Source organism: Mixophyes fleayi, chromosome 3 (assembly GCF_038048845.1).
Source record: "Mixophyes fleayi isolate aMixFle1 chromosome 3, aMixFle1.hap1, whole genome shotgun sequence".
Taxonomy (NCBI): Eukaryota; Metazoa; Chordata; class Amphibia; order Anura; family Limnodynastidae; genus Mixophyes; species Mixophyes fleayi.
In genome coordinates, this window is record NC_134404.1 from 61,073,488 (window position 1) to 61,082,751 (window position 9,264).

Below are 9,264 nucleotides of genomic sequence, written 5' to 3' on the forward strand. Positions count from 1 at the left end.
TAAGGTTTTTAATTTATAAATTAATTCGGTTTCAATTTTAGACATAAATGCTATATAATTTCCTCCTCTCCAATTTCTTGGTACTAATTTGATACCTTTAAACTTCAATCCTCCAGGATCTTTGTTATGGTGTGTTAAGAAATGTTGGGGTACAGAGTGAGTAGTAATACCCTTTTTAATATTTCTTATGTGTTCCATAATCCGAATTTTTAATTTTCTTTTTGTCCTACCCACATATTGGAGGCCACATGGGCATTCCAATAAGTAGATAGTTCCTTCAGAATTGCAACTAATATTTTCTTTATTTGGGTATATCTCTTTCGTAGTTGCAGATGTGTATGATAATATTGAAGTTGTGGAGTTAATCTTGCAGCTTTTACAGCATAAACAGTTGTTACAGTAGAAAAAACCAGCTGTGTTATTGGTAGGTTTTTCCTTTTCTATTGACAAATAGCTTTTTGTTATCATATTCCTCAAATTATCTGCTTTTCTGTATATAATAGTTGGTTTTGTAGGGATAATTTGACTTAAAGCTTCATCATGAAGAAGAATATGCCAATATTTTTCTATAATGCTTTTTATGACATAAAACTGACTACTGAATTTGGTGATGAACACAGTGTCAAAGTTCTTCAGTTCTTCTTGTTTTTGTTTTTCCTTATATAGCATTAGTGTATCCCTATCAGCTTCTTTCATATATTCAAAAGCCTCTTGTACAAGATTCTTATTGTATTTCCTTTCTATGAATTTTTCCATCATATTGTGTACTCAATTCGCTTCACAATGATCCTCGAGTTATTAAGATCTTGAACTCGAATCAGTACGTTTTGGCCACTGTGCTTGATCCAAGGATTAAGACCTACATTATTATTATTGTTATTATTATTATTATTATTATTATTATTATTATTAATTTTTATTTATAAGGCGCCACAAGGTGTCCGCAGCGCAGTACAGGGACAAACAAATTACAATACAATGGGAGACAGCACAGTATAGTAAACAGTAAGCACAGTAACTCAGTAAGCTCAATGCACAGCTAAAGAGGGCGGGGAAGGGGGAGGGAAGATCCGCAAACGACGGAGAGTAGGGGGATGGAGGCAGAAGATAAGGTAGGAAGTTAAGTGGGAGACAGAAAGGCTTTAAGAAAAAGGTGGGTTTTTAGGGCCCGTTTGAAACTGGACAGATTAGGGGAAGTTCTGATGGAGGGAGGGAGCTTGTTCCAGTGGAGAAGGGCAGCGCGGGCGACGTCTTGGATATGCGCATGGGAGGAGGTTATAAGGGGGGAAGAGAGGCGACAGTCAGAGGCAGAACGGAGAGAGCGGGATGGAGCATGAATAGAGAGGAGGGTGGAGATATAGGGCGCAGTGGAGTTGGCGAGGGCCTTGTAGGTGAGTGTGAGAAGCTTAAAGAGGATTCTGAAGGGGAATGGGAGCCAGTGAAGGGCTAGGTAGAGGGGGGAGACAGAAGAGGAGCGGTGAGAAAGGAAAATAAGCCTAGCGGCAGCGTCAAGAGCAGATCGAAGGGGATCGAGATGAGAGTGGGGGAGGCCAGTGAGGAGTCTTTACTTGTAAATGAGCGAGATGTGAACTTTTGCAAGGAGCTATTGCTCAGCAAGTTGGCCGCTGTACTGGGCCTCGGCTTGACGACATGTCCTCCTTCACTTTCTCAAGCTGCTGCTGCCCGTAAAAAATTAAATTTCCCAAAAAGAAGCAGGGAGGACGCAGAGGGCAGACCAGAACAATATAATATCTGGGCTGGTTTGAAGGATTGTTCAAAAAAATTTGTCACTTTGCCTATAACTCCATCCAATACGAGTATAAACATGCAAAGGATGGTGGAGGATTACTTTCAAGAGGTAGTTGATATGGAAATGTCAGACAGTCCCTTTCCTTACTGGGAAGAAAAGCAGTCCATTTGGAAACCCATGTACAAACTTGCTTTGCAATACTTAAGCTGCCCACCCTCCATTGTGTACTCTGAACGAGTGTTCAGCACAGCAGGGAACTTAGTCAGTGATCGCCGTAGAAGGTTACTTCCCAAAAATGTGGAGAAAATGATGTTTATAAAAATGAACTACATCTTCCACGAGGAAGGCCTTCACCATCCAAGACATCCAAGCACTGACTGTTCTCTAATGGCGGATTCAAGCGGCGATGAATTGATGATGACGTACACACTGATGAGGGTGAGGATGAAGCTGAAGATGATGACAATAACATCTTTTTAAAACTTTCTATGTAAGTGTAGGGTGCAATCTACCCCCAAAGAGGAAAGGGACTTGTGCCATTTCCATATCACGTACCGTCTTGAAAGGCTGCTGTTTGGGCAATTTCTCCTTAAGGGTAGGATGTCATAGACAGAGTGACCCCAAACTACTGGCTTTGTCCATTTTAATTAATAATGTACAGTCTATAACGGCTGAATTTTTTGGTTTTTTTCGACAAGTGGAGGGGGGCCTAGAGAGCCAGAAACCAAACTGGCTTTGTACATTTCAATTAATATTGTACAGTCTATAACGGCTGAATTTTTGGGTTTTTTCAACAAGTGGAGGGGGCCTATAGAGACAGAAAGCAAACCGCCTTTTTCCATTTCTTTACATATTTAACTATAAGTGTAGGGTGTAATATACATCCAAAGACAATGGCTGCATTGCCAATATGCATAGATGGAGAGGAAGACAATCTGTTTTGTGTGTAGAATAAATGAAGGCCTACTTACCAGGAATTAAACTGTTTTTTGGATGATTTATTACCTCTACAATTAGATTACTTATCTATGAAACGGTTGGAGCACTAAATTGGGTTATTTTATGCCCAAAAACATTGATTTTACAACAATATAGCAAAACAAAACCAAACAAAACCAAAACCAAAACACGCAATGGCAGTTTTGCAAAACCAAAACCAAAACACGATGGTAATCCAGATCCAAAACCGAATTCAAAACCAAAACACAGGGTCAGTGACCATCCCTAGTTCTAACCAGGGCCGCAGAGAGGGGGGGCAGGTACTAATTACCCGGGCCCGGGCATGTCAGGGGGCCCGGCCCGGTCCCTTGCGCTGCTGATTTTTTAAATTTTTTTTTCAAAACGTTTTTTTTCTTTCTTCTTTTTTTTTTGCGGCGGTGGGGGCCTCGGTCATTGGTGGGGGGAGCAGGCTAGTTTAAAAAAAAACAAAAAACATACTCACCTGATCGCGGAGCCGGCATCCCTCCTCTCTGCTGCTCTGTGCTCCATTCAGACTGTCTGAATGCCGGGTGTGATGTCATCATGTCATGCCCGGCATTCAGTCAGTCTGGAGCAATGGAGCACAGAGCAGCAGAGAAGACCAAGAAAGGAGAAAAGGTAAGTGAAGGAAGGAAAATGAGGGGGGGCACAGAGGGGTTTAAAAATGGGGGGAGGCAGCATGACAGAGGGGTTAACAAGGGGGGGCAGCATGACAGAGGGGTTCAAAGATGAGGGGTGGCACAGCGGGGTAAAAAAACGGGGAAACAGCATGGAAGAGGGGTTAAAAAACAAGGGGGGGCATAGAGGGGTTAAAAACGGGAGGGCAGCATGACAGAGGGGTTAAAAAAATGAGGGGGGGCACAGAGGGGTAAAAAACGGGGAGGGGAGGGCAGCATGACAGAGGTGTTAAAAAACAGTGGGGGGCACAGAGGGCTTATAAATGGGGGGGCAGCATGACAGAGGGGTTAAAAAATGAGGGTGGGCACAGAGGGGTTAAAAAACGGGGAGGCAGCATGACAGAGGGGTTAAAAATGGGTGGGGGCAGCATGACTGAGGGGTTAAAAAATGAGGGGGGCACAGAGGGGTTAAAAACGGGGGCAGCATGTCAGATGGGTTAAAAAATGAGGGGGGGAACAGAGGGGTTAAAAACCGAGGCAGCATGGCACAGTGGGGTTAAAAAACAGGGGTCAGCATGGCAAAGTGGGGTTAAAAAGGGGGGGAGGCATGGCACAGTGGGATTGAAAAAGGGGGGGGAGCAGCATAGTATAGTGTGATGAAGGGGAGCCAGATGAAGGGGCAAAAGCAGCATGGAGGGCGCAGTGTGATCATAAGGCATGGCGATGATGAAGGGGCACATTATTGTAATATTGGAGCTGGAGGAAGGCCTAATTATTAATCGTGGATGGTATTAATTTAACGCCAGGGTTGTTTGGAATTATCTAAATGTAGCTATTTTTTTCCAAATAGGGCCCCCAGCATTCCAGGATCCAAGCAAGCCGCAACTAAAGAAACATGCAGCAACAGGTGGTGAAAGTGAGAAGAACAGGTAGGAGAGAGCAGCACAGTATGTGAAATGTTGTGATTCTAGTAGGGACAATTTAAATTTTTGGTGAGTGTTGTGCCCAATGTAAGGTGCAGGACAAGACTGAACTCTTTGTGTACACACTGCATTTTTTCTATACTACACTTTGGTGCTAGATGTCATGAAAGTCAGGAGTGCTTGGATATATGTGACGCTCGGGCGAATTGAGAGCATAGTGATTTTGATGTGTTAGCCACTCCCCAATGGCGCATTTGCCACGCCCCCAAATGCATGACCACACCCTCGATTTTTTTTTTACCATACTCAACTATGAGGGGGGCCCCATGAATTTGTTGTACCGGGGCCCTGAATTCCTCTTGGCAGCCCTGGTTCTAACACTGATTGGCTGCAGAACACTGACCCCTTTGAAATGACCTGACTCTTGGTACTTTTGTGTGGAGGACCCCTTGACCTGCTTTGTGTGGGCACATCAAAGTGAGTCCAGAAGGGGTGTAGTCACTTTGAGGCCAGATTTATCACCGACCAATCATAAAGGATTATATTATGGGACCAGTGGTGGTGTGGCAATTTGACCTTCCACTGTTTGGTTTTGCTATTACTTGTTAGCTGACATGCTTCACACTCTCCGTCACCGTTTTTTTAAATTAAAAATTGTGACTGTTTGCCGATTTTACATCGGTCGCCATGTGGTTATTTGCTCAATAATAGTTAGTAAGTCTGAACATGTGAAGGGGTTTTTGTGCAATGAAAGGGAGATATCAACATTATACAGTTTAAGAGAAAGACACTGAGAAAAACAAAATTAATGAATAATCATTGAGATAGTATTCCATCTTGGCAAAATCTATCTTGGCAATAAGAAAATCTGTTTGTCGTTTGATGTAGTATATGTTTACCGCCTCCCCTAAAGCTCAATGGTGGCAGCAATTGCCAGCGAAAATAAGATTTATCGACAGAGCAAACAAGGTTAATGCAGATGTTTCATTAGTTTTATGGATAAAAGAAAACAAGGCCGATCATTGGCAAAAACCCTTAATTTTACTGTCAAAATCTCACATTAAGGGGGACGTTAATTTCCCAATTCCCTGCATTGTTTATTAGAACAACGCGGGGAGCGCATCATTGCCGGTAGTATGGCAATTCTAACACTGATTTCTGTCCGCGGCTCAGGGAGCTGCGAACAAAAATCAACGCTGAAATTACCGTACTAGCGGTAATAATGCGCATCAATTACCGTACTAATGGTAATGATTCGCGCCTCGCATTGTTCTTAAGAACAATGCAGGGAATTGAATGTCCCCCTTAGTGTTAGATCTTGATAGAACAACATTACACTGCATTACAGAAATAATATATTAAGAAAAGAGCCCTTAGAGCCCTTAACAATGTAAATAAATAGAAAACAGTAGGATATTCCCCAAGTCCAATAAATAAAAATATGTGCAAGAATAAAACTGAAATATTGTTGCTTTGTTAATGTATAAAATGTTCCATATGAATGTAGTATGTTGAATATTTATCACTGCGTTATATTGCAGCAACATATAATTATTTTCTCATTACTTGGCACAAATGCCACCCACAGATATCCCATCCAAGGTCAGAGTCTGAATTCCTTTCTGCCATCCACCCTTTCAGTCATAATTTGTCAGTTTAGCTTTCAAGTGACATGAACCAGTGACTCTTACAGTTATTACCTAAATTGTTCATTATTTGGGCATCTGTTTACTTCATGCAAAATGCACACAACATGCCATTGTTTTCTTTTTACCAACAGCCAACTGTATTTGTTAAGCCAAGTGATGTAAAAACCAGATGCTCGGCTCTTCTGTGGATAGTGTGTTATTATAGAAGGAGATGAGAGTCCCCTTGAATGCGCTTATATGACTGGCAGCAGCCTGAGCTTGTCATTGAAAGTGGAAATACAGACTTGACAGTTTCTGTATCAGACAAATCAACTGATGCTTGATTGATTGGTCATTTCCAGCAGTATGATCTGTAATATGCAGCATGTCCAGCCAGTATAGAGAAGCAATATGTTTAAGAGGAGCTGTGGGAAAAAGGTAGGGACCTGTTCCAGGTGAGAAAGAAGCAACTAAAATCACACCAGAAGTTTAGGAACTACATTTCCTGATTCCCCATGTTAGATAAAAACATAAAAACATAGAATATGACAGCAGGTAAGAACCAATTGGCCCATCTAGTCTGTCCAATTTTCAAACTATGTTAACTTCAAACCCTATTGGATCCTATATTCTTTGTAAGGATATTCTTATGTCTATCACAAGCATGTTTAAATTGCTCTATTATGTTAGCTTCAACCACCTCTGATGGGAGGCCATTCCACTTATCCATTACTAGGGATGTGCACCGGCGACTTTTGGTGTCTCGTGTTTTGTGTTTTGGATTCGGATTTTCTTGAGGTTTTGGGTTCGGATTTGTTTCGCAAAACACCTGCCAAAAGGTTTTGGTTCGGATTTAAGGTTTTGGATTCGGATTTTTTTTGAAAAAAGTATAAAAAGTTCAAAAATCAAGTTTTTGGGCTTATTTTCACTCCTACGCTATTATTAACCTCAATAACATTCAATAACAATCATTTCCACTAATTTACAGTGTATTCTGAACACCTCACAATATTGTTATTAGTCCAAAGCGTTGCAACGAGGTATCTTTCTGGACTGCGTAGAGGAGTGGTCACCACAATATAATTTAAAAACCCTGAACTAGTCTTAATCGCACCAAAAAATGTATCTGGACTGCGTAGAGGAGTGGTCACCACAATATAATAAGAAAACCATTAACTGGTCTGAATCGCACCAAAAAATGTACCTGGACTGCGTAGAGGAGTGGTCACCACAATATAATAAGAAAACCATCAACTGGTCTGAATTGCACCAAAAAATGTACCTGGACTGCGTAGAGGAGTGGTCACCACAATATAATTTAAAAACCCTGAACTGGTCTTAATCGCACCAAAAAATGTATCTGGACTGCGTAGAGGAGTGGTCACCACAATATAATTTAAAAACCCTGAACTGGTCTTAATCGCACCAAAAAATGTATCTGGACTGCGTAGAGGAGTGGTCACCACAATATAATTTAAAAACCCTGAACTGGTCTTAATCGCACCAAAAAATGTATCTGGACTGCGTAGAGGAGTGGTCACCACAATATAATAAGAAAACCATCAACTGGTCTGAATCGCACCAAAAAATGTACCTGGACTGCGTAGAGGAGTGGTCACCACAATATAATTTAAAAACCCTGAACTGGTCTTAATCGCACCAAAAAATGTACCTGGACTGCGCAGAGGAGTGGTCCCTACAATATAATTAAAAAACCCTCCACGGGTCTGAATTCCAAAAAAAAAGTTTCTTGACTGCGTAGTGGGGTGGCCCCGGTACACAACCTTTTACCGGGCCAAAATATAATTAAAAAACCCTCCACGGGTCTCAATTCTACCAAAAAAGTTTATGGACTGCATAGTGTAGTGTTCCCCACAATATTATTTAAAAATTTTGCAGCAACAGTCAACGTTGTTTAATATCTCATACACCTCTATCTGGACTGCATAGTGGAGTGGCCCCGGTACTAAATTTGGTAACGGGGCCACAATACCTCCTCCAACTTCCAAGTGTAGTGTTTATAACATATAACACTACAGTAATTCTAGCACGTCAATACCTCTTGTTTTAAATAATGACAGAGCATTTTACTTTTGGTTTAATTTTTTGAATTTGTTGACATTTTGTTTTATTATTATTATTATTATTATCATTTATTTTGTTGGGCGCCACAGGGTTTTCGCAGCGCCTTACATAATACGAACAGTAGACCATACAGGGTAAAACATCACAGAACAATAAAAACTAAGTACCAATGCTTCGGAAACTTAGGGCAGACATATGGAGTGAGGGCGGAGCAGAAGAGTCGGTATGAAGACAGGAGGGGAGAGGGGCCCTGCTCATACGAGCTTACATCCTAAGGGGTTTTACTTTTTGAACATGGCAAACGACTGTTGAATGGTCACATAATGCCAAAAAAAGAGTTGCAAGATGGAATTGTCCTTGGGCCCTCCCACCCACCCTTATGTTGTTGAAATAGGACATGCACACTTTAACAAACCAATCATTTCAGCGACAGGGCCTACCAAACAACTGTGGCTGAAATGATTGGTTTGTTTGGGCCCCCACACCAAAAAAGCTATTCATCTCTCCCTGCACAAAATAAACAGGCTCTACTGAGGCAAGATGTCGTCCTCATCCGCAACCTCTGATTCCTCTCCCCCTACAGTGTGTACTTCCTCCTCCTCACACATTACCAATTCGTCCCCGCTGGACTCCACAACCACAGGTCCCTCTGTACTATCTGGAGGGCAGTGCTGTACTTCATTGAGGAATTGATTATTCATTTTTATAAACATCATTTTTTCAACGTTGTGAGGAAGCAACTTCCTTCGCCGCTCACTGACCAGGTTCCCCGCTGCACTAAAAACTCTTTCCGAGTACACACTGGAGGGGGGACAACTCAGGTAAAATAGAGCCAGTTTGTACAGGGGCTTCCAAACTGCCTTTTTTTCCTGCCAGTAACAATATGGACTGTCTGACATGTCTATTTGGATGGATGGTGTCAGCAAAATAATCCTGCACCATTTTTTCAATTGTGACAGCATCCAATGCAGCGAGAGTAGACATGTATGCAATGGTTGGCAGGTCCTTCAGTCCGGACCAGATGTTATCAGCATCCCCGCCAGCGGCTCTTTTAGGAAAACTGAGCTTTTTCCTCGCAGCCATAGATGTGGAAGAAAATTAGGGTGGAGCTGTTGGCATGTTATGGTCCTCTTCAGAGGACAATCTCCTGACCAGCAGGTCTTTGCACCGCTGTAGACTTGTGTCCGCCGGAAACAGAGACACAACATACGCTTTAAACCGAGGATCGAGAATGGTGGGCAGAATGTATTCCTCTGACTTTAAAAGACTGACCACCCTCGGAT